The following is a 26111-nucleotide window of genomic DNA, read 5'->3' as shown; positions in this document are numbered from 1 at the left end:
CCTGTGCTGGCCTTGGCTGTTTGGCCTCTCTGATCCTATGCTCATCCAGCTGAAGGTTGCCCACCACCAGGAAGGGGTGCTGCAGAGGGGCCTCTGGTGCGAGGCAACTCTTACAGCAGAGGACCCCAAAAGACTCTTCCAATATCCAGATCCTGAGATTTCAAGAGTTTGGCTTTTCTTTAAGCCCAATATAGCTAACCCCAGTTACTACCTGAAGCAGCTAAAAGTGGAATTGCTCCATTACTTGTTTGAATTCACCAGAAAACTAGCACATCTCAGCCAGAGCTCTGGGGACAAAGTGGGCTTGTTCTTCCCCAACCCTGGTCGTGAGTGGTGGGCATGGGGGCTAACGACACCTATGACTTCAGCTACTGCAGGGACATTAAAATGTGGATCAAGGTGGAGGCAAAATGTGCCCGTTTGGCTGTAAAAGGCTCACAAACTTTTGGCAGAGATGGCGAACTGGTGGCAGACACACAAATGTGAAAACAGATATGTGTCTGCATGACTTTGGTTTTCTCTATGAGGTTTCTGTACTTTTATAGACAAAGACTTGCTCTAACCTCTCTCCTGTTGAACAAGGGCCTCCTTCAGCCCTTGACAGGATTGGAAAGAAAGGTAAGGACGGAGAGGAAAACTTGTGTTCCTGCCTGGGCCAGTCGCTGTGCCACGTGCTTCACGAGCATTATGTTATTTAAGCCTCATAGAAACCCCCAAAACAAACATCCTCACCATCCCTGTTTTTACAGATGAAGAGACAGAGGCCCAGAGAATTCCCCCTAACTTTTGGAGGCTGAATGGATGATGAGTGGAAAAACTGGGACCTGCATGATAATCTGTTCTCCCTGTAACCCTAGAGGCACCAGACTGAAGACACAATTATGTTTATTTAGATCTTAAGGCCTTGGTAACCAGCGTCGGGGATACCAGGAGCCCAGGGGACTGGGATTTATTACACTTCTTTTGGCTCTTTACTCCCCAAGGAGAAATCCAACTAGCAAATCTCACAGAACAGCCCCATGCTTCTGTTGGAAATAAAATAATGCATATATGCCACAATACATTCTCTACCAGATTTGTCCCCATGTGGTCTGCCTTTTATTATGCTGGCTGAACTTTTTTTTCTTTAGCCTTTTGTCAACATTTTTTAACAAATCTATTACCTATATTGTTATAGTAATCATTTTGCAATATAGACATGTATCAAATCATCACTATACACCTCACATCCAATACAGTGTTATATGTCAATCATATCTCAATAAAAATGGAAAAAATCAAAGCATAAGTTTAGAAAATTTAAACAGCAGGAACATTTGAAAATGTTTTAAAATGCCATTCACCTCTGTTCCTCACGTAAAGGCATTCTTCGCTAATGTTTTCTCTTAAGAAATCCCTTCCAGTAAAAAAGAACATGTGTAACTCTCTATGCATGTATGACTCTATTTTGTGTTTTACACAAAAGGAGACATATCTTCCCTCTAGATGTCTTGTGGCTTGATCTTTTCCACTCAGTAACATATCTGATAGGATCTTTCTGCTTTAGCACAAAGCTATCCACCCTGCTTTTCCTGGGTACAGTGTTCATATTCTCTGCTCATTTAAAAATCTAGTTTAGGTCTTTTTCTTATTGAAGGCTTTATACATTAAAGAAATCAGTTATTAGTCAACTTTATGTGTTGTAAATATGTTTTCTCTGTTTTTCACTGCTTAACTTCAAATAAATGTTGGCATTTCTCATTTCTAAAGGCAGCTCAAATGATCGCCTGACCAGGGCCACAGGGAGGAAGAGCGTTGTACTAAGCTTCTTTTGCTGCTATAACGGGGTACCACAAACTTAGTGGCTTAAAACTCGTCGCATTTATTGTCTACCTTTCAGGATGTTAGAAGTCTAAAAATGGGTTGTCAGGGCTGTGTTCCTCCTGGAGGCTCTGGGGAAAAATCCATTTCCTTGCTTTTCCCAGCTTCTAGAGATCACTTTGGCTTGCGGTCCCATTCCCTGTCTCCAACACTAGCAAGGTAGCATTTTTTCTCCTTTCTGGCTTCTGTTTTTATCCTCACATCTTCTCTATCTGAGCCCCCTGATTCTCTCTTATAAGGATCCATGTGATTCCATTGGGCCCACCTAGATAATCCAGGATAATCTCTCCATCTCAAAATCTTTAATTTAATCACATCATCAAAGGCTTCCTTTGCCATGAGGTGACATATTCATAAATTCCAGGGATTAGGACATGGACATCTTTGGGGGACCATTATTCAAAGAAGAAAAGGAGGAGGGAGTGGGAGGAAGCGGTAGTAGCATTGTGCCAAAGCACAGCATCCCCCATCACTGGAACTCCCTACACATGGTGGGGCCTAAGCCTCATGGCAGACTGCTTCTTCTAACCCCTCCTAACAGGCTACATTCTTGTTCTTCAAGGGCTATCACATCACCCTGGTTGTTTCTTGTTCACGCCTCCCTATCCCCCAGGCACAGGGGGCGATCTGTGCTGGGAAGTTGACTCTCACAGAGGCGCTTACCTCCTCACTAGGCTATAAGCTCCCAGAAGCCAGGGACTGAGCCCTAAGCTTTCACTGTTGTTGTTGTGGCCTTCACAACATACCTGGCACAACACCCCATGCCATCAGAGAGAAAAGGAGGGAGAAAAGAGAGCAAAGGAGGTCGTGCTTTTCTGCAAGACCCAGCTCTCCTTGCACAGCCCTGGATGAGGTCCTCCCTTCCCTCTTCCCCAAGGTCTCCCCTCACCTGGGCTCAGTTTGACTTCTTTCCCCTTGGGAGACAGGGTCTTCTAAGAGGACACTGCCCACAGGCAGGTCCTAGAGCTAGCTGAGAGCAAAGACTTTGCAGGAAGATCGTGTCCTATTTTCCATGTAGCCTTCAGTGCCCTATTTTCTATTTAGCAGAATGCTGGAATCACAAGAGAGATAAGGACACTCAGCCTGAAGTCTAACCTCTTTTGGGATTCTGCTAGCGTGGAAGGGTGTGGAGGCAAGGGGCAGTGTTTGAGATGGGGAAGGGAGTTGGATATTGGGTCCTGTTTAGGTACTTTGTCTCAGAGGCAGGAGGGTAGGCTGGATGCCGTCTCGAGGTCCCTTCCAGGCTGACTCATTCATAACCACCATATCTCCATGCCGTAAATCTGTCTCTGATCCCTTATTCAGAAATCTCCCAGCCTTAAGGCTTCCCTGGACAGATGGCCATGGGATTTTTTCCTCTATTGACTATAAAAACAGCACATGCCTGCTTTTACCACAACATTGACAAATTTAGAAAAGAAAAAAAAATACAGGAAAATATAATACTCATAATCCAGACATTTGGAGGGAACCATGGTTAACATTTTAGCCTATTTTCTTTTAGTCTTTCTTCTGTGGTTAGATGTTTATAACTCCTATGAGCAACTTCTCTCTGGGATCTTCTGGGAAGGAGATGTTAGGAGATCAGCTTGCTATGCAGCTGTCCCCATTGGGTGGACGCTGTTCATGCCCAGTGACTCCCAATGAGGGTGCTGCTTGGCCCAACCCACCAGGGGGGGAGGTTGGAGAACCTTTCTCTGCAGTGACCATGGACTATATGGAAGTTTTAAGTTCTGTACGGAATGAGGACAGAAGACCATCTCCAAGTCTTACATAATCAGAGTCCTATTTGGCGGGGATGGGAAGGTGGGGTGGGTATCTCGTGATGTCCCCGGACCTCCACAAGGTATCCTACTTAGATCTCTTTCCCCTTCTCCTCTTCTTCTGTTGCCCATCTGACTCTTCACCTTTTTATATTCAGAAATCTAGCCCATATTCTCTGAAAACAAATAAGAAACTCTTGAATCCAATCCTGTTTCTCCTGCATTCCCAGGCTCTGGCTTTAAATGACCGTGTCTGTTCTCCACTGAGGTGACATATGCACAAGTAGTTTTCTCTGGAGGTAGGATGCAGGGGTGGGGACGTGGGGTGCGGAGCATTGTTCTCTGGGGTGCACGGTGGGAGGTAGAACATGGGGGGTCTCCACTTAAACCATAGCTGCTTCACCGTAGTGCATCTAAAATAAAACATACCTCCTTACTCCAAGACTTATTTCTTCCAGGAAAAAAAACCCCACGACCATACCAATAATATTTGACCCACATAAGAAATTAATATTCTTCTCATTACTATACTTGTAACTCTATTTCCTGTGAGCAAATACCCTGACCTTATTAGCCCAAGAGAACATTTACCTCCTCTCTGTCAAAGTTAGATGACAAGATATCCTTCATTAACTTGACAAGAAAGCGTATTGCTTTAACTGCTTGGAAGGGAAATAGGGGTGGGTGTGGGGTGGCGGGGAGGACAGGATGAGAAGTCTCTTTTTACTCCATCACATGTATTTTTCATACTTGAAATTGTACAATTTTATATCTTGCCCTTTTCACAATATGATAAGCATTCTCCCAAGTTTTTAAAAACTTCCTACACACCCTGTTTCAATAAGCACCATCTTAAATGATTGTAGAACATTCCACTGTAGAGTACAACCTTTGATTTTTAGGGGCAGAAAGTCAACATCCTAGGATTATCCTTGCTAAAGTAAATCTTTAAGAGACTTTCTAAAGAAATTGCCAACAAAGTCTATGGCCATGCCATCCTGAACATGCCCGATCCCGTGTGATCTCAGAAGCTAAGCAAGGTTGGACCTGGTTAGTATTTGGATGGGAGATCACCTAGGAAGACCAGATGCTGTAGGCGTTAAAAAAAAAGAAAAAAGAAAGAAAGAAATCACCAAAAGGAAACAGCTTATGTTAGACTGGAAGTGCCGCTCTAGATTATTAGAGCCATGTACAGAAGGCACCGAGGCCATACCTGCAGTGACCATGTGGCCATGTCAAGAAACACATCCTAGGAGAAACAAGGTAAAAGTATATTTTAAAAATAGAAGCAAAAGACGCTGTATGTGGGTGATTGTGTCAGCAGCCATCAATCCACCCCTAGGGAGTAAAACAGAAGACATGTCATCTTGGACACAAGCAGACTGCTGTATTACCGGATAGAAGTGAACAGGCCTGGGGCCAGCAAATTCCTAACTTTGAACTCTGACCATCTCTGAAACTGTGTAGCCCTTGGTTCTCTCAACCCTGACTGCACATTAAGGTTAAAAAAAAAAAAAAAGGAAATGTCCAGGATTTATCAATGATTTTTTTAAAAAACCATATATATTATATATAAAAATTATATATATTGCTCTAAAGAAAGATAAAACTCTCTGTTCTCTAAGTTTTAGCAGTTTAGATACCCTAGAAAGCCTTTCTGGAGGCAGGGAGTAAGCTATATGATCTCTAACAGGTACACCTCAGGAAATTAGGAAATCTTATGTTCCTTAGTAAGGACTTGGCAGGAAATACTGGGATATCAACAATTTTATGGAGCATTTTGTGCCCAGTTTTTTTTTTTTTTTTTTTAAGTTTTGCACACCCTATTTTCAGGTCTCATCATCAGGAGACTTTGTTAATAGGACTGAAATTTGGAGGTGACAAGGAACTCAACTTCTGACTGCCTCAGGTCTTCTCAGACATTTCCAGCAGTCAAGGGTTTCATCCAGATGGCTGCAAAGGACCTTCTGGGGGAAGCGACAGGAAGTTCGTTGCCCACTAGGACTCTCCCATGCCCTTCCCAGAGGACTGAGGCTTGGAAAGTGGCAGGAAGAGGAAACCCAGCTCCACATTACGACACTAGCAGCTTCCGGCAGCCGACCCTGAGATATTCCACTTCCTCCTGATCCATGCCCCAACCCCACTGAAACATCTAATTAGCCAGTAAGAGTTATCAACATTACCTCCTATGCCTGTCTTGGATTCACTTCTCTGCCTCCCTAACACCAACTCCTCGATGCAGGAGCAGCTCCTCATGTGTCTGCCAAACTCCCATCTTTCTGCCTCCAGTCTCTTCTCAATGCTGCAGCCAGCATGGTCTTTCCAGTATGAGAACTTCCCATCTAAAGATGGTGTCAAGGTAGTAATCTCCCCTTCCTTTCCTGGAAACAATCCAAACTCAGAAAGGAATTGAGAAATAAGTACGCAAATTCCATTTTTATTGAAAGTAGAAGACATCTGAAACACAAAATAGGTGAAAGGGTTGCCCCAAACAATGGATCTTAAGCGGAGGCACCCATAGCAGGAAGCGGAGTGAGGACACTGTGCTGCAGAGTCTCAGGGGACAGCCCGAAAAACACTCATCCAAGAAAGTGAGGGGCACAGCTGGAGGTGGAATACAGAAAGCCCCCACTTGCAACAGCAGGAAGCCAGCGCACGTGCTGGTGGCATGAGTGCTGGCATGCACCAGGACTAAATGAGGCATCACCCAAACAAACCATATTTGTGGTCTGTTTCCATGGCAACAGAGGAACAGCGGCTGCACTGGGAAAAGCCTAAACATTGGCTGGAGAAAATTCAAGGCTGAATGCACTTATATCAACCCAGGATCATAAGGAAAATTTAGCCTACCTGGAAGACAACCTTGGATGCTCTTATACGGGAGGTCCTTGGGGAAGGAAAAATATCACCTGCTGCAATGATGAGTATTCTATACTAAGATATGACCCCCCAAAAAAAGAAGAAAAAATAATGATCAGCAGGCAGAGAAGATGAATCAAAAAATGTTGCCATGGAGCAGATGAAAATTCTAACCCCCAAATTTAAAAAACATAGTGAAGTAATTGCCTCTGTGAAGAAAGTGCACACGTTAGAGATCAGGAAAGAGGTCATGAAACAAATAGGAGGAAACAAATCCTGAGCTGGCAGAGCTCAGGGAAGGAGTGGAAGGAAAAAAGACAACAATCCAAACATCATTCTTAATATAAAGTATAAAATCCGAAGGAGCAAAAGGGAAAATAAACACTGCTAAAAACTCAGCAAGAGATATAGGAATAAGGGAAGTCAGTAAATTAAATAGACATAAAGAAAGGTTTAGAGAGAAAACGATGGATATAGAAGACAAAGATCTGTTTGTATATGCATTAAATATCTCTGCAAGGGCACACAAGAAATTGATAATATGTTTTGCTTCTAGGAAGGGAAATTGGGTGGGTGTGTGGAGGGCAAGGTGGAAGAAAGAATTTTCACTTTTTTGTCTTTTAAATTTTTGACTTGTATGAACATACTAGCTCATCAAAAAGTTCTAATTAAGGAATCGCCCTAGCACACAGACACATTCACAAATCTGATTGGCACTATCCTTGCTTAAAACCCTTGAATCATTTTCAATGCTGTTAAGATATAGAACACCCATCTTAAAATGGTTTAGTAGTAGGGCAATCATAGAAATTATTGCCCAACAGGGCACTTTTGAGGTTGAAAGTAGGTGCTACAGACTAAATTGAGATGAATGTCACTTCCTTATAAGACCGGTCCTGATCTGGACTCACCTTTTACCTTCCAGGCCAGGGACCCTCACCCCAGCCATGCTCCAGCCTCTCAGCACACACCGCTTCCTCTGCACTGAGCGTACATCCCCTCCCCCACCTCCCTCTCAAGTCCTACATTTTGGCTTATTCTGCCAAATGTCCTTTGGGTCTGAGTTTACCTCTCAGCACTTAACATGTTTTATCACTTCTAAAATGCACATTCCCCCCGACACCATTTTCACATCTGAAATTAAAATAGGTCTTACAGTCCCTACCCTATCACATTTTTCTTGGTGGCACATAAATTAATGGTACATCTTACATCACAGCAAAAAGTGTCTTAGATTTGGTGACACATGTTATCACACTGTACTATAACTATCTAGTTCCATGGCTAGCTGTCCCCTAACTGGGGTATCTTTGAAGGCAGGACTGTGTATTATTTTTTATTGAATGCCCGGTGGCACCAGAAAACAGTAGTAAATTCTGCAATACAACAGAAATTTTTAGGAAAGAAATTGGCTAGGAATAGGAGATTTTTCTCTTGAAAACTTCTGAAAGTTTTTTTCCTCAGGAACATTTTTATCTTTCTCTGGGTCTTCAAATCTCCAAATATCCAAACTTGATGATTAAATGAAGGAAATTAAGTTCCACATAAAAAAACAAAAATAAAAAAAAATTTGAGTTCCTAACGAAGGGACTTTAGATCTATAAAGGAAAATGAAATAAAATATCGTATATATTTCCAGTTTCTTTCAGTTTCTATTTCACGCTTGACTTGGTTCACAAGGTAGAAATGACAAAACGCAAAAAACACATTCATTCATTTAACAAACATCGAGTCCCCACGATTTGCCTGCACTCCTCTCTGTACTGAGAACAACACAGTTAACGAGACGAAGTCCCTTCTCCCTTGGAGCTTACAATCTAAAGATGGATGCAAAACAATAACACACTCACAAAAATATAACATGTCAGAAGTGGTGATTACAATGATTATATAAGAATATATAGCATTTTATTACAGTTGTGGGCCCCCAAGCTTATCTGATCACAATAACCACCAGAGAGCTTGTTAAAAACACAGATTCACTGGCCCATGCCGGGCCCACTGAATCAAGATCTGTGGGAGAGAGGCCTAGGTAAAATTATTTGGAGGATTTTTTCCAGCTGATTCTTGAGATCACTGGATACCTAGGTTGTATCAGAAGTTGAACTTCTGCTGCATGGTGGAATCATGTGGAGAGCTTTAAAGCATATGATGCTCAAATCCTGCCCTGACAGATTCTGATTCAATTCACCTGGGGTGAGTCCTGAGCTTTTTGTATTTATTTAAAAGCTTACCAGATAACATTGGAAGCAGCCAGAGCTGAGAGCCCACAGCTAACCTGTCTCAGGGATGATTGGAGATCACAATTAGGAACATTTTGCTCCTGACCTATTCACCTCCATCCAGGAATCAGGAATTGGGCTCTTGCATACATGCCTGCCTGTGTCTAAGATTAAATGTCTCAGATCTACACTCAGGGACAGACTGACGGCTAACTCAGGTAATGTGTCTTTTGCGCCTGGTTTTATACTTTTGCTTTGGCTCTTTCTTGGATATGATTCCTGTATCGAGCCAAGTCTGAGAGGTGACCCCACTGTAACGTTTCAGCCTTGCCTGGCCTTCCTACGGTCTGCGCACAGGCGCGACAACCTGGAGCAACGCTTCCAGTCGCCCAGCACAAACCGCCCGCTCTCCCTCAGCGCTTTCTTTGGAAAGTCCGCAGTGACTAATTTCTGTTAGTAACTGCGATTTAAAATCCCATCAAATCTGCGAGGTGCAGTGCTGGGAACCCAATAAACAAACACCCTAACAGCTCCCTCTTTAAAAAAAAAAATGTTTTCCTCCTTCAGCTCAAAATTTCCAAAATCATTACATCCCTACACCTGGCCTCTGAGGGAAATTGAAGGGTGGGAAGAAAAGATGGGAGCCCCAAGCACCCCCTGACATGAGGAGCCCAGCTATCCTCTTTTCCTGTGACTAGACTCTGAGGTCATTGCCACTCTGACATGAGGTTGAAGGGGAGCCCCGCACCCCCACCCCAGGTGGCCTCAGCTGGAGATACCTGACATCTGTGAGATTTGGTTCCTCCGTTCGTGTTTGTAAGGATGGTGACGTAACTGAAGCAACAATTACCACACTTTGCAGGTAGTAGGCAGTTGTGATTGTTATGACCTCTTTTCTGCCTTCTGGTGTTTTTCTTCTAGAGAACTGATTGTGTTGGGACATTTTTATGTCATTGCTCAATGAGCTGGAAATGGCAGCCCTGCTGATTAGAATGCTGGTTTGCAGGGAACGGAGTGGTAGTGTTGACATTTGCAAAAAGCTTTCTTGCTAAACTTTAAACACTTTGCAGATCTACTCCTACTGGCATCGCCTGTTAGTGATATTTCTATGGCTGTGATGGACATACTGAGTTCAATGAGACACCTGGGGAAAGGGCAGAATAATTGCTTTCCCTTAGGGTTCCAGCAAAGGTAGGTGGACACCAAGTCTATTTTAGCATAAGAGAAACTAACATATGTTGAGTGTCACCTGTCTAGCACATAGGAGGAGCTCAATAAATATTGTAAGCTGAACAATGTGAAGGAATAAATTAATTAATTGCATGTGCCAGAATGAACTGTGCATTTTTATTCTGTACTATTTGTTTCGCTGTGTATAAATGGCTCATTTCAAGTATTGATGTATTTTTTTTTTCTTAGCACAATGGGTGTGTCAGGCCCCATGCTAGGTTCTGGGGATATAACTGTAAATAAAACAGAGACCTCTCAGTGCAGAGAGGGCGACAGAAAAGAAACAGGATTGTTACCAATATTAGTCAGTTTAGACTGCCATAACAAAGGCCCATAGACTAGGTGGCTTAAACAACAGAAATGTATTTTCTCATGGTTATGAAAACTGGAAGCCCAAGATCAAATTCCAGCTGATCTGGTTTCTGGGGAGATCTCTCTTCCTGGCTTGCAGATGGCTATCTTCTTGCTATGACCTTTCCTCAGTGTGTGCAAGCAAGAGAGAGAGAGAGGTGGGGGGTGAGGGGAAGAGCAAGTGAGCAAGCTCTCAGGTGTCCTTAAAAGGACACTAATCCTACTGGATCAGGGCTCTACCCCGTGACCTCATTTAATCTAAATTACTTCCTTATTCCAAATATGATCATGTGGCGGGGTAGGGCTTCAGTATATGAATTTGAGGGGTGGGAGACCACAAACATTCAGGTCATAACATTAAATTCCACTATCAAAAAAGCACTGGAGTCAGCTAACCCAGCCTGGATGGGAGGAAGCTGGGAAAAGGAAAATCAGGAAGGCTGCTGGATGAATGAAAACGCAGGCTGGCTGGGACGGTTAAGTGAAAGTTAGGTAGGTGGAGAGGGAGGAGCTTGCAAGGCAATGAGAACTTAGGACAGGCCTGGAGGCAGGGAAAAGCTGAACCTCTGAGAAGCTAGAAACTGGTTAGTAGGACTGGTGCAGGAAACAGAGAGGAGGCAAGATGAAGAGAGGTGGGGGATACCCCAACTGTCTTTGCAAGCCTTGCTGGGTCATCTGATGGGCAGGCAAGTGGGCTGCAAGGCAAGGGAAAAATGTGTTGTTGTTGTCGTTGAAATTATTCAATGGGGAAGGGGGGATCAGCTTTTTGGTAAAGTTCCATTTGAGTATTGCTTTTATTTTAAATCACATCCATGGTGGTTCCCATTAGCTGTGCAATGTTTAGGGCCTCTAAATGTCTTAATGAGGCTCTGGTTGTGAACTCCTTAAGGAGCTATTGAAGAGTTTAAGCAAGGGGATAGTAACAGTAAGGCCACCTTTCTGCTTGTTCTATCTCCAGCCTGGTGCGGGAGAAGTTGGTTCTGGAAGCCTGAACGGGTGTGGCTGCGGACGCAGGCCCAGCCAGCCCAGAAGGAGACAGAAGTTGAGTACTGGATTCTCCCTGGATTCAGCCCACCAAGGTGCCTCGGGTGGGCCCAGATGGGGTGGAGAGAAATAAGCAAGGCGACAAGGCGACAGAATCTCAGAGAAAAAGGCCCACTTCTCGTCCATTGTTGTCACGACCTCATAAGGGTGCACACCGACTCGATCCTCTCTGTGCTCCCTCCTCCAGTCTCCCTGTGTGCCCAGAGCCCCAATTCTTCTCTAGGCCTTTATGCAGAATCTGCTGGGACTCAGGGGTGTGCCAGTGTCACTGCAGGGCGCACGTGGAACTCCTAGGGCAGCCAGGGCTCTGGGACACCCGCCCTGCTCCAGGCTCACTGTACCAACCCTCCTCCCTCTCCCCCTGCACCTCCTGGGCCACTCTGCACGCCTTCGGCCCTGCCCCCTAGGGTGTGGACATCCTTCCCACCCCAATACCCCCTCTCTACCCCAAACCCTACAAGAGAAATGCAGGTTCCCCAGGAAAAGCTTGATCAAATCGAGCAGTTAGCATCCTCCTGCCCCTCAATACTCACCCAACAGCCCTGTTGGCCTAGCAAGTGCAAGGTCACAGAGAGGCAGTTTCTTTATATTGTTTCTAAATTAGGGGCCTGTAGTCACAACTCAATGAATTGTCAAATGACTGTCCCATCCCCCACTTCCCCCTACACACACCTTCCTTCTATCTTCTCTACCTGCCTGCCCCTCTTTCTCTTAGGATCTTCCTTGTTTTATCACGTAGGGAATACACAAATGCATTTTTGCCGTGAGGGGCTGAAACAATAAATGCATGAGATTAGGAAGCAAAATGTCATCACATTGCACTTCTGCGTGCTGTACCCCCCAGCAATTTCCACTTCCTTCCTCCCAGGTAGAATCCCTGCCAGCAGTTTGCTATGGACCATTTCATCCTTGCTCACACATATAAGCCATATATATGGATACGGCTTTATTACAGATGTACATACACATGTGTGTATATACAACTTCTTTGTATTTTTATATAATTGGGGCCACACCATAAGTGTTTTTGCAATTTTCTATTTTCACATAATAATATGTTTTAGGGAGCTGTCAATGACAGAACATATGGAACTTTTGCACATAGCCCTATCTCATTCTAACAGCTGCATGCTCCAAACTGTGGAAATCTCATGTTTTATTTAACCTCTCATCATTGCCATTTCTGGTGTTTCTAATATTTTTTGCTATTACAAATAAGGAAGCAATGACTGTTGTATTAGTTATCTATTGCCTAACACATTACCCCAAAACTCGGTGTCATAAAACTATAATAAATATTTATTATTGCTCACGGTTTTTGCTGGTCAGCAAGTTGGGAGCTGCTTTGTTGGGTGGCTTTGGGCTCAGTGTTTTTTACAAGGTTGCAGTCAAGTTGTTGGCTGGGCTATAGTCACTGAGGTGTGACCAGGGCTGGAGGGCTCACTGCTCCTAGGCTGGCCCCTGGGTGTTCGCTGATGGTGAGAACCTTAGTTCCTCCCCACGTGGGCCTTTCTACAAGGCTGATTAAGTGTCTTCACAACGTGGTGGCTGGTCTCCCCCAGAGTAGGTCACTCAAGAAAGAACACAGCAGAAACAGCAGTACCTTTTATGATCTAACATCAAAAGTTACACATTGTCACTTCTGCCTCATTCTGTTCATTAGAAGTGAGTCACTAGGTCCAGCCCTTTCGAAGGGAGGCATATCAAAGAATTTGTGAACATATTTTAAAACCACCAGTACCACCTCACACATAATCTTTATGTACTTGTGTGAATATTTCCTTAGATTTCTAGAACTCGGATTGCTAGGCCAACTGATACATGCACTTTTAATTTTGATAATTCTTGTTGCATCAGAAACTGTTGATTGTCCCTCAATATTCACTGTCTCTCTTCTTCCTTTTGGCAATAGATCTACTGAATTTTAGCTGGGCACAGCTTGAGAATATATTTCCCAGCCTGTCTTGTTGCTGCATGGGGACATGTGAGTAGGTTCTGGCCAACGCGAAATACTCGTGAAACGTCTGGGTCATGCCTTACTTCCTTTTACACCCTGGAGAAAGCTGTTTGGAGAACAGATGTGGGAGCCAGCTTCCACCACGTGATGAAGACAGTACCCTGGGATGACACAAAGAAAGAACTTGGGCCCTCGGATGACCCAGTGGAACTGAGCATCCCTCCTCCCAGGACTTCCTACTAGCTCAGACTTTTGTATGAGAGAAAATTAAAATTCTGTCTTATTTAAGCCTCTGTTATTTACTGATTTGCCCTTTAAAAAGGCCTCACCAACAGTGTAAGAGTATCTATTTCCCCCCATCCTTGACACACTAGATATTATCAGTCTTTAAAAATTAACCGATCTGATGGGTTCCCCCTTCACTTACGGCTTTATAATCTCTCTCGTGTGTTGCTGTACAAGATGGTAGGGCCAAGATGAAGGATGTCGATAAGAAATTCAAGAAAAACTACCACAATCTGTATTAAAACACAAAGATATAATGTTGCTTTTGAATAAGAAACTCCTACAACTCTAAAAGTACATATCCATCACCAAAGTAGGCTTTGCGGAGATGCTGTGCCTGCCCTCTAAGACTTTATAGCCTAACTGGGGAGAAGAAACATCTGGAAAGAGACGACTAGAGTGCAAAGCGAAATAATCTGGCTGTCCATTTATCGATGCTGACCCAGGGACCTCGGGAAGAGAGCTGTGAAGGAGGACGTGAGCCTCCTAAAGGCAGCGGTTCCCAAATTCCTTGTGCCACTCTGGCGAGAAGCGGGGAGGAGGGAGTGGATGACCTAGGAGAAAGTTATGGCAAGTGGCTAAGAGTGCAGGTTCTGGGACTGGACTGCCTGCCTTCATGTCCCGTCTCTGCCACTTCACCATGTGACACACATTCACCGAGTGCTTCCTATGAGTCAGGCCCTATTTACAGTGCTGGGAATCTCCTGAGAAAGTCCACTGTATCCAGAGCTTTTAACCTTCAAAGGGCTGAGATGGACAACAAGACAGGCTGAGTAGTAGTTTCCTCACCTGGAGAGTGGGGACAATACCAGCATGGAACTCTCAGGGCTGTATTAAAGACCGAATAAAATTATACATGTATCAGATTGTGCCCACAGCACCTAGATGTAGCAAATGCTCAGTATAGGCAGCTGTTATGATTAAGAAAAGCCCTGAAGGAAAGTCTCCAGGACCCCCGCCCCCCGCCCCGCCAATTTCCTCTCTGCACCCTTTCGTCTCCTCACTGCTAACTCCCATAAACTTTGTTTTAAGGCCATTCTCCCTCTCCCAAAAAACCCTGTTTTTGTAATAAAAGATCTCATAATTCTCACCGAAGTGAAACGGTTGGTATAGTTTTATGCACTACTTCTCCTGTTATGTTTACACTTTAGTGCGGGACATACTGTGTTTGATTAAACCTCAGGAATGGAAGTTTTATTATGAATTTTCAGGCATCGGCAAAGCTAAATGGTGGAGCACTTGACCTAACTGGGGGTGCTTCACTGATGATGTTGAAATCATAATTTTTAGGGAGCTAATCCCAATCTCTTTTTCTCCTAGCCCACCTCTCTCTTCTCTCCTCTCTCCTCTCCTCTCCTCTGTTTTTTTCCGTCTTCTCCTTGCTTAAATGGGCATCTGAGTCGCTGATGATTCAATGTGATTATGTTTCCATAGGCAGGTGTGTGTCTTGTTTAGTCACATTAAGAATAAATCACTTGGCCACACACAGTTGATGTATCAATTCGTTATGTTCCTCCGCTTTCCAAGAACAGATCCAAAAAGCAAACACTGTTGGGTGAAATTTGAGCAGGGAAAGGAGTGAGATGACGTGAACAGAGCCCTTGTAAACTTGTCCTTCAGACTTCCCACCAATCGGAAAGGGAATTAGTTCTGCTTACAATTTTGCCAATCACACATGCTGCATTCTTGGGACCAATGGCAGTGAGCTGTGGAAGAATAAGGTTTGGGAGGAAAGGTGGGGCTTGTGTTTACTAAACACCTGCCTACTGTGTGCCAGGCACTGTTTGCTTTTGCATCTGTTCCCTCGTAAAGGAGATCAGGACCCTGGCTGAGGGACCCTGGACCATTTTGCCTTTCGGAGTCTCGTTTCTTCAGAGACACATTACCTCATTCTCTAATAATTCTTCTTGGTATGATGGGAAAGTCTCGGTGTTAGACAGACATTAGCTCCACCACCATGGGCAGATTACTTAATGACTCTGAGCCTCAGTTTCTTCATCTCTAACATAGAAAAGGAGATCAGGACCAATTGAGATAATGTGCTTAACACACCCTATAAATAAGCAGGTAAAAAATGATGGTGTTTAAGCTTTCCTTCATAACACACACACAAATTCACCCTCTTACAGATTTCGTAATTTTACAGGTTGAGGTAGCAGTGTTCCATGAGCACTGTGTGTGTGGGTGTGTGGGGGGGGGGCGGGGAGGTGCTCCTTAATCTTGGTGAAAACGGTCTGAGGGAGAGAAAGCCAAATCCTTTGTAGAAATATTAAACCTTCAGAAAAACAGACTCAACTCAATAAGACACTGTTGAGATTCAGTCAGGGAGTAGTGAGTGTTAAAGATGTCCCCGAGTGAGACAGCCTCCCCATAGTCCCACCCTGTGTGGTCTCCTTCCACATTGGATCTGGGCTGGCTTGTGACTTGTTTTAACCAAGAAAATGTGGTGCAAGTGACATTGGATCAGTTCTGGACCTAAGCCTTAAGAAGCCCAAGAAGCTTACATTTTTGTGCTTTTGGGAGCCTTGAGCCAATCTGTACAAAATTGGGGCTCTGTGTTCCACTGTATAGAGAGAACACATAGGAAAAGAAGACATGGCGAAAGAGAGTCCCAGCTGTCCTGTTGTCCCAGCTGAGCCCAGCCTTCCAGCCAGCCCTCCAAGACACCGGCCACATGAGGGACCCATCCGGGACGCTCGGGCCAAACGGCTGTGTCCCCAGCAGGTATCAGGTGCAACCAAAGAACTGCTCAGCTGATCCCAATCAACCTATGGACTCATCATAGTCCTCAATGATTCCCTTCAGCTATTAACCTTCGGAGTGGTATAGTACTCAGCAATAGATCATTGACACAGACAGCAATATTTTCAAGCTTTTATTGTCTACCAAACCATGGACTTTCACTGTGAGAGATACAGAGGAACTTAGTTTGGACAAGGAGATTGTACATAGGCAAGTATAAAGATTTGAGGCATTTACTAATCCACATGCAAGTGTGTGCTTAGAAGCACGATGCAAACAGACTATTTAGTGGCGGGGTTGGGAGGGTGAGGCAGGGAATACTTCCTAGAGAAAAAGGATTTTGATCTGGATTTTGAAGAAAAGGGCAGATGATATTATATGACATTTCCGAGAATGGGGGTGGCATTGCTAGCAACATGGCAAGAAAATTAGGAGCATGGGAAGGAGTGGGGGAAATTTATTAACTGGATATCAAAGTAATGAGGCTCAAAAGAGATCTCACCAAGTCAGTTTCTAGGCCTACAGCGGAGACTTCAGGAAAGCAAGTTATTTCATGATCTTTACTGCCTCCTTCCCATTCAGTAAACATCTAACCTGTGAATAGCAGTATCTCTTCCCTGCTGAATTATACATGCTCACGCTGGTGATTGTGGAGTCTCTTGGGGGTAAAGTTTCTTTTCAGCGCCTTTAGAAGGGAGCTTAGGAGGATGCGCAGAATCTGTTTACAGAGAATTCTTTAGTTCTCTCCCAAAAACAGCTTGGGAGAGAGGGGTGGGAAGTGAGGTTGGCAGGGCCTCTCTGAGTAGCTGAGGAACAGGAAACTTAAAAGTCTGTGAAAGTAGCAGCCTCAACTAGAGCTAATTGTTTGGTAATTAGCAGGTTAACAGCACACTTTAGGGATAAAGTAAGGCTGGAGCCACGGGGCAGGAAATGACTTTAAAGTGTCCCATCTTTCTTCCTTCCCCTCTTGGTGTTTGGTAGAGCTTTGACACTCTTTTACCTGGGAAGTGCTGGATCCTGTTTGCCTCCTCAGCTTGGGGAGTCAGGGCCAGGCCAGATGGCCAGCACTAGGAAACAGTAACTTCTAAGAAAATGAGGGTCTCTGCCTTTCCCTAGAGAGATAGAGAGGGGTGAAAGTGCAAGCGTTCCCCACTCTGGGTAGAAAAAGACTGATAGGTAGGGGACCCGGTGACTCATCACAGCATCTATTCAAATTTTAGGGTAGCACCTGAGTTTGTGGGTCTGCCCAGTTTATTTCACTTATAATCTTAGCATACACTGTTATTAGTTTTTACAGATACTGAGTGAATCAGTTAGGAATGCATTTAGTTCTAAGTAATGTGTTATGTAGCTCGTGAGACACGAGTGACGAGTGACGGGGGAACAAAAGAATGGGGGCCCAGCCCAGAGACCGCCCAGAGAACACCCTGTTAGTACTTAGAGAATTCCTCCTGCATCCCCAGAGACATAGGAAAGGAGGATCATAGTCTTAGCTGGCCTAATCCAGCTACAGATGCCTGTGCAGAAGATACTACCCTAATCTGCCTACAATTTAAGCTTCATGATAATACTATGTTTATGCCTAGAAGTTCATGAATCTAATTGTAACAGACTGCATTCTGGGTACACACGTGCACATTAGGCAGAGTTATATAACAGCCAGGTGTCAATCAGAATGACCTCACTTGCCAATCACCTAGGAATGCCTTTGGAACTACCCATCATGACCCAGATATAATCCAGACATTCCCACTTCTGAGCCCTCTTTTTTGTGGCCTTTTGTGTTGGTTATAGCACTGAGACCATGTGTCTCCTTGGAGCATGCTTCGTCTTTCTAAAATATACTTTTAATAAATCTTCTCTAAATTTTAATGACCTATGATTCTTCACTGCCTCACATGAGGAAGAATGGAGGGAAAATGCTAACTACACTTCTCCCTCCCCTCCTGCCATTGGGGAGATGCTGAACTCCTATAGGCCCCAACAGTAACAAACATACCTCCCAACTAATGGTGACCTAAGTAATACAGACATTCCCTCAATGTGCAAAGAATTATTGAGAGGTGATCATGTGCCAAGCACCGTAGCCCAGGCGAAGGCAGGGGCTTGACGCCTCCCTGAACACCTGAATGATCTCTGTCTCTCCCCTCCATGCACCCTGTGTATCGGCTTCTGCCTCACAGCCATTGGATCACTCAGGATGCCCAGGAATCTTGGTCAAGACAGGAAGCAGGAGACAGAAGTGGCACCAGTCCCACCTGTTCCTTTACCAGGAAAACAAAGCTGTCCCAGAACCCTCAGCGGATTCTCCCTTACCGTCACAGGCATGGCTATATCGGAATTTTTATGACTATTAATTTGGTCCTTATTTGTCACCTGGGGTTGCCCAGAACAAAGTCAGCATTCGAATTTGCACAGGAGAGGGAGGAAGAATAGTGGAGTCAGGTGGCCTTGCTTCCTCCCAGACACTGACAATAAGGAAAACTCCATGGGCAAATACATGACTACAAACCTTAAGTAGATAGTGAGACTACTTGATAATTACATTAGATACAATCCAAGATCAGGCAAAGAGTCTTTATTGAATGCCTGCTGTTCACTCCTTTTCAAGTGCTCAGTAGGAAATGTGCAGGGGGAAGAAAGAACCCAGCCTCAGAACCAGGCCAGCCGGAGATGACACATACAACATATAAAACAACCTGTGACCACGAAAGAGTGAAAAGGGCTTTGGTTGGACCTGAAAGCATAGGCATTAAATAGAGGCCCAAGTAAAGGCAGTCATAAAAGGCATTCCCACAACCTTTCCTGCTCACACCCCTTCTAGAGAATATGTCACAGCTCCCAAAGGGGCAGTTCTATGATATCCAGGCCACACCCTCCCCAGCCATGGCTGTAGGACCAGACATGGACCCTGAGCTATAGGGAGCCAATCTGATGCAGGACAGGGCAAATTTCCTCAAGTTGGGGGAGACTAAACCCTGCACCAAAAGAAGAGGGTTCTTTGGTGGAGAGTGTAGAAAGAATTCAACACACGCGCCAAAGTTAGGGGCAAAAGGAAAGTTTATTGGAGAAGGTGTAACACTCCATAGAGTGTGGTGTCCTCTCAGAGGCAGAGGGTGAGAGAGCCTGAGAGAGGCTCAGGGGGACAGAGACAATAGAGATGAGAACAGTGAGAGAGATGGAGAGAAAGACCCTGAGGAGGACCCCCAGTGTCAGTGAGACCCAGTTTATATATCGTTCTTTAGTTTCTGTGAGTTATAAAGACTTTGTTTACCCATTTCCTTTGATATGGACATACAATGAGGAAGGGGAAGGGGAAGAGTATGTAATGAAAAGATAAGACTATGTAGTGTGAAAAGCCTGCTGGTAGTTCCCAGCCTTTTATCCACAGGTTCCCTAAGGTTTTAGCCATAGAGAATGAGTAATTTTATTTTGTGTAGAGCAGACACTTAAAGACTATGTTTTTCCTGTTTCCCCTTCACAGGTGTGGGAAATGAGTTGTCAGCAATCTCAGCGGAAATCTCCCTTTGTTCTGCAGGTGTCCTCCTGGCCTGGCTGCAGGGCTGATCAACATATCGCAGTCTCTGAATGTAGCTTGCTTTAATACTTTAGTTTTCTTGCCTCCTCTCTACATTAAATCCACTGTCGCAGCAAGGAGGTGAATCGAGCCACTCAAATTCTATTTCTTGAAAATCTGCAGTAAGAGACATAGACTACTGCCCCAGTGTGAAAGGTCCTGGTACTATGTGAGGTTGTATCAAGAGGCCACACATGTCCTCAAGAAGGAGAAAGGACAAGCCTCACTTCCGACTTGAGTCTATCCTGTCCTGGGGTTGTGGGTTGCACATTCCATCCTGACCATCAACTTTTCTTTCACTAGAGCTGGTTTGAAAGGGTTTTGTGTCTTAGCTTGAACAGTCTTGGCGTAGGAAGTCTTTCTCCTCCCTCCTCCGCCCTCCCCAGTCCACGTCCTCTTCCCCCAACAGCTCTCCCTGCATTTGCTCTCTCCCTCCAATTTATTCCTCACATCTTTCTAAAATGACCCTGTCACCCCCTTGCTTTAACCCTTTGAGTGGCTCCTCATAACTCAGCCTCCAGGCGTATCTCCCACGACTGGTCTCCTGACCCACTCTCCAGCTACGTCAAGATAAACAGTCATATCTCTCTGCCTGTGCAGTGTCTGGACTTTTATGCTCAAATACTGGCCCCCTACACACGCATACCCTCGTCTCCCACTCCTTCAGAACCAAGGTCAGAGATCATCTCATTCCCACCCTGACCTTGACTTTCCCCCGCTTTGGCCACCACCACACTTTGTGAAGCCTTGCACTGGCATCTACCTCATTGTATGACATTACACTTGGTATCCTCGTCTCCTGGCACAGTGCCTGGCACAAAGCAGACATTCAACAAATGCTGCAGGGTGAATGAATGAATGAATGAATGAACAAGTGATTCTCTAATGGTGAACTAGTAGGCTTCAGCTCACATGATAGGGTTTTCCTGGGCACAGTAGGGCCATGAGGAAGGGGCTTTCCTTCCTTAGTCCGGCCTGAGTGGGAAGTCGCGAGCTTTTTGAGGCCCTCTTGCCTCCTACTCCCAAAGTCTCCCCACCCAATCTCCCCCTTCCCTGGGGATGAGCTCAAGGAAATTGGCCTTCCCCTTCTCAATACCAGAACCCCCCAGCCCCCAACCCCAAGAGCATTTCCTTGTTTTCCTTCTAGAGAAGAGGAGCTCAGAGCCAAAGCCAGAGGGAGGGGAAGTGTGGCTCAGATTTGATAAACAGGCAGGTGATTTCAGAAGCAATAAGGGGAAAAAAAGAACATACATTATCCCTGGAATTTATAATGCAGCGCTAATGAGCTGAGGGAGCTGCGATTTGATCTCCTACTTCCTGTAGCCCAAACTAGTGAGTTTGGGAAAAGAACAGGGAGGGGTGCCATCTGCTACAATGGTGTCCACGCAGCATGACCAGGGCTTCGGCACAAAGGAGGGGTGTGGTGTTGCTGACCAGGAGCCTCGTGGACTCCCCTGGGAGGGGAAGGCATTTATTAGACCCCTAAATGTGTCTGGTCATAAAGAACCTGAAGACAAGGAGCTGCAGATGCCTCTGGCAGCAGTGGGGCAACCCAGAAGAGGGTCCTCATCAAAACTGTACCATGTTGGCGCCCCGATCTCGACTCTAACCTCCAGAACTGAGAGAAATGAATTCTGTGGTTTACGAGCCACCCAGTCCATGATATCTCATTACAGTAGTCCAGATGGACGAAGAGAGATTAACAAACATCTGCTGAAGCTCGCTATGTGCCAAGCTCTGTTTTAAGCACCTTTCATATATTAACTCATTTAGTCCTTATCATTACTGTATCTAATAGGTACCATTTTTATTATTGTCCCCATTTTGCAGATGAGAAAAGTGAGAACAGGAACCTTGAGTCTTCCATCCACTGGCGAACTTCAGCACCCAGGATGGTAGGAATTCAACAAACTCCTCTACTTAGCACCGTGATGTGCTCTAATGTGAAGCATGAAGGCCAATAATCTTCCAAGCGAAGGCATACTGTGACCTGGAGGTGGACTGAGCCTCTGAAATTATTCAGGAGGCTCTACACATCTTTCCTATCCTCTTTTCTCCCAAACTTATTTTTCAGGGGCCTCCTAGATGCATAACTCATGAACAGAGAGGGATCAGATTTAGTTCCTGCCCCCCAAGTTGATTATAATTACAATTTAAGAAGCAGAAATAAGCTATGCATAATAATTATGGTAAAGTAATAAAACACAAAAAGAAGCAGAAAATTTGCTGTACTAATTTTGTCATCCATCCATCCATCCACTCAGTCACTCATTCGAGGACATCCATAGCTAAGCCCTGGGATGCAGGGCTCAGTGTGACTTAGGCCCCCCTTCTGGTCAGATGAGGCAGCGACTGCCTCCCACAGGGTAGCAGAGGCTTGAGGAGAGCAGTCCAGGGAGCCCACTCCAAGCCTGGGGCCTACCCCCCATCCCTTTCCTCTCTGCTTTGAGTGGTGCTTTCTCCAGAGCTGGTCCAGCCCTGAGTAGGGCCTCCAGCGAGAAAAGCAGGTCAGAGAGGCTTTGGGCTGACTGTCCTCTTTCAGTGTCCCTGGTCTCCATCCCTCCTTCCCTGCCTTCCTCCGTGGTGCCTGGCAGAGGGCCCCAGGCTCCTGGCCTGGCGGTTCACACACACAGCAGTCTCAGACATCTCGTGGCTGCTCCGGACCTCCTGCCCCTTCTCCGTGGGGTGATTGATGGGGCTGCTCTTGCTCTGGGTCCCAGAGAGCTCCTTTGAATAATAACTCGGCAAAATTACTCTCTCTTTTTGCTTTCTCTATTCCTGATTCATTTGCTCTTTCTAAGTCATTCACGTCTTTTGAGTTCAAAGAAGAAGAATGAGGAAGAAGAGAAGGAGGTGTCACAGGAGCACAGTTAAGCCTGAGCCCCACCTCCTCATTTTACAGAGGAAGCCGAAGACAGAGTGCCCCTCGGCCATTAGGAGTTCTATATTACCCTGACCTCCTCTGGAAGAAAAAAAGCAAGTGTGGGAGGGATGGGAAGTGGGGGGAGGCAAGCCTCTTTCTAGGGCCCCTGAAGCCACACCTTGAAGACAGCTGCCCTCTCTGTCCACATGTAAGGCTTGTCCTATGTACCTGCAGGATGCTGGTGGTTTCTCCTGGAAGGGGAGAAGCAGAGAAGGTAGGGAAAGGAAGGAGAGATGGGGATTTAAGTGAGTCACATCAGTTCACTAACACTTCCATTGATCACTTCTTCTGTACCAGGCACTGGGGAGAAAAGGCAACAAACACCGACTGCTCTTGCCCTCAAGAAATTCTCAGACAAGTAAACAAGTAAATGCTCTAGTACGGTGGCCCCCGACCTTTTTGGCACCAGTGCTCTTATGAGAATATAATGCCTGATCATCTGAGGTGGAGCTGAGGCGGCGATGCTAGTGCTGAGAGCAGCTGCGAATACAGATGAAGCTTCTCTCACTCTCCTGCTGCTCACCTCCTGCTGTGTGACCCGGGTCCTAGCAGGCCACGGACTGACACCATTCCAAGGCCAGGGAGTTAGGGACCCTTGCTCTAGTAGTTGGTTACATGCAGTCACATGAAGTAGACTGTTCATTCTGTGATGAGAGGGACTTGCGAGGAAGTCTTCACAGGTGGGCTGATGATGAAATATTCTGAAATTTGAAGGCGAGGAAGTGTGCTCCAAATGTCAGCTGCTGCAGAGGCGAAGGCTAAAAGGTGCGATGCTGCATGGCGTTCTGGGGTAATGTAAGTTAGATAGGATTTTTGTGGCATGGAGAGTGACATTGGCAAGACACAAGAGGTAGACAAGGGCCAGGCATAATACTGGTTGTAATAACAGCCTGTGTGCCAGTCTCAGGGGTTTGACGACAACAATAGAACAGTTATCCAATAGAAAGTTGTGTGACCAGATACGCTCTGGCGTAGAGGATGGATTAGAGCCAGAAGAGGCTGGAGAAAAGAAGGTCAGTCAAGAGGTACATGCAATAGTCCAGGCAAAGGCTGATTTAAGGGCTGAACCAAGGCAAGGCCAATGGGAAAGGGAACAGATTTGAGAAACATGTAGAATGTCCCATTGACATTGGCTGAGGGAGGAGAATGGGGGAGATATAGGAGCCAAGGGTTTCTCCTCATGCCAGCAGCTGACACAGGGCATATTGCAGTAGCAACATTCATGAAACCCTGTCAAGCATCTCACAGAGATGCAGAGACAAATAATTCACTTCCCTCGAATGTTCTTCAGGGTTATTTAAAGACAAGCTTCATATATGTACTCATATCCAGCCAAATTTGGGTGAATCTCAGAACTTTTTTCCTTTGCCAAAAAATGCACTCTTTTCTCCCGTCAACTGTGATGATTCAAGATGGCCCCATTTGTCCGCGGGTAGGATCAGGGCAGCCCATTTGGGTCTGTTGCTGCATGGCTAAGATTGGGACTCTGGGAGCTTTTTTGAGAGTCAAGTCTCTTTCGGGCCATGTCTGTCATTTAGCTTGAGTATTTTTTCCCTTGGGGTGGATTTCCCTATAAAATAAATACCTTGTCTGAACTAATCATATTCTTAAAAGGAGAAAGTCATCATATTGTAAAGACAGATCATAAAGAAGCATAGTTAACATGAGTATTTGTTTAGCAGAGACAGCATTCCCTGAGGTGTCACTGTGAGGCTGGGGTGCTGGGCCTAGCCCTGTACATGCAATTTTACCTGAATGTCGGTGTCCTCTGCCGTCTCTCTGGACCAGCCTCAGCCTGGAAGGGGCCTTTGTTTAATATTTAGATTGTCTAGGGCCAGCAGCTTTGCATATCAAATATGAAGCTATAGGAGCCTCACTTTTCAGAAGAGGACAGCGGCGCCCTCAGCTGGAGGGGTAGTCCTATGGCCCCAGATGTGTCTGAAACACTTTCATTTGAGAATTAATCAATACCAGGGATCTTAGACGACACCTCAAACTCCCCATTTTGTCTTATTCTTTTAAAAAAATGTACCCAGGACGTAACATCAGTACATAGATGAAAAAGTAACACATCACACAAGTGATAAGTGAAGTGTGTAGTGTAAAAATTCTATGCCATGAAACATTACATGGGAAACACATAAACGCATAAAATAGTAAAGAGAAAAAATGTCAGTCCTCCTCTACTTCCTCCACAGTGACCATGGTGAACTGTTCGATGTGTCTCCTTCTCATTCTCTTCCAATGCATTTCTACTTATCATCCTCTGCACAATACACATACACTGTTTATTTTTGTTACATGAATAGAATCATATCAAAACTTGGTACTTTTTTTTTAAACTTAACATTCCATTTTGAGTTTCTTTTAAAAACACAATAACAAAACTAATACATGTTTACCATAAAATCTTCAAACTTTATAGATGGGTAGAAAAAAGTAAACCCCTATCCCTAAAAAGCAAAACTATTGCCTTCCTGTTCCTCCATTCCTACTCCTTAGAGCAAACAAATAAAATGAATATATCTTCGTGTATCTTTTTAAAAATATTTATGCATATGCTAACGTTTAAACACAGACGTCCTTCATGTTCCTTTTATAGCTGAGGAAGTGAGAGCTCAGGGAGGTCACAGGTATATCCAAGGTCACACAGCTGACTGGGGCAGAGGCAAATGTGGAGCCCAGTACCCTGACTTCAAAGGGCAAAGGCCTTTTCCACTGCACAACTCCATGGCATTTGCCCAGAGCCAGTCTTGGCTGGTATCTCTAATCTCGCCTCAACCTGGTCTGCAAGGCAGTGACACTTCTCACTATTGCCCATGTCACCCTCCCTTCCCAGGAACGCGGGTGGCTCTCGGTGTATAAATAGACTGCACTAGAGCCGCTTGTCCTGGGGCCCACCTAATCGTTTGTTTCACTAAAGCCTGCTGTCTCTGGCAGAGCTGTCATTACAGCAAACCAGCACCGTGGAACCTGGCAAAGTGATTCATTCAGGGGGCTCGTGTTTGTACCTTCGTTCCCCAGATTAGAAATGGCAGTTATATGTGGCGGATCCTTCTCAAGGATAATTCCATTTAAGTAACCCCTTGAGCTGGTGGGAACTGACGTCCACGCTAAGCCTGATGTCCACTGATGTGCCCTCCCCTCTGTGCTAGATTCTGGGGCCACAAGCCTGACCCTGAGGAGCTCACAGCACACACTCTCTGTCTGGAGTTAGCCTGTGCTCTGCCGTGCGTATGTGTCAGCCTTAGCCAGCTCGGGCCCAGATGTGTCTATAGCATTGCTAACATCTGGGTGA

General features: G+C 45.2%; 1 pseudogene; it reads left to right on the top strand.

Moving 5' to 3' along the window:
* The first annotated feature begins 4603 nt into the window (after positions 1 to 4603).
* Positions 4604 to 4722, top strand: LOC118600490 (annotated as a pseudogene).
* Positions 4723 to 26111: the final 21389 nt, after the last annotated feature.

Source organism: Rousettus aegyptiacus, unplaced genomic scaffold (assembly GCF_014176215.1).
Source record: "Rousettus aegyptiacus isolate mRouAeg1 unplaced genomic scaffold, mRouAeg1.p scaffold_m13_p_3, whole genome shotgun sequence".
Taxonomy (NCBI): domain Eukaryota; kingdom Metazoa; phylum Chordata; class Mammalia; order Chiroptera; family Pteropodidae; genus Rousettus; species Rousettus aegyptiacus.
The sequence above is the reverse complement of the archived record's forward strand: the minus strand, read 5'-3'. Positions and strand labels throughout refer to the sequence as shown.